This window comes from Galeopterus variegatus, unplaced genomic scaffold (genome assembly GCF_000696425.1).
Source record: "Galeopterus variegatus unplaced genomic scaffold, G_variegatus-3.0.2 Scaffold9598, whole genome shotgun sequence".
Classification (NCBI taxonomy): domain Eukaryota; kingdom Metazoa; phylum Chordata; class Mammalia; order Dermoptera; family Cynocephalidae; genus Galeopterus; species Galeopterus variegatus.
In genome coordinates this window covers 21,029-21,261 of record NW_007735709.1, presented here as the reverse complement: position 1 = coordinate 21,261, position 233 = coordinate 21,029, and positions in this window count along the sequence as shown.

Sequence of the window (233 nt, the reverse complement as noted above, 5' to 3'; positions counted from 1 at the left end):
CCTGTAGCAGCAAAAGAGGCTGAAAAAGTGGTCATTTGGCTGGGTACATTGCCACCCTGAACTAATCAGGGTTTTTATCAGTGAGAAAAGGGCATAGGTCCTGGGCTCTGCAATGAAAGTGTTTGCCATAGGCTGGGAGGTCTTTGAGCTTTCTCCTTAGTGTCTGCAAAGGGCAGGCATAGGAGTCAGAGCTGTGCGACAATTTAGAGAATTCAGCAAAAAGTCTCTTTGTC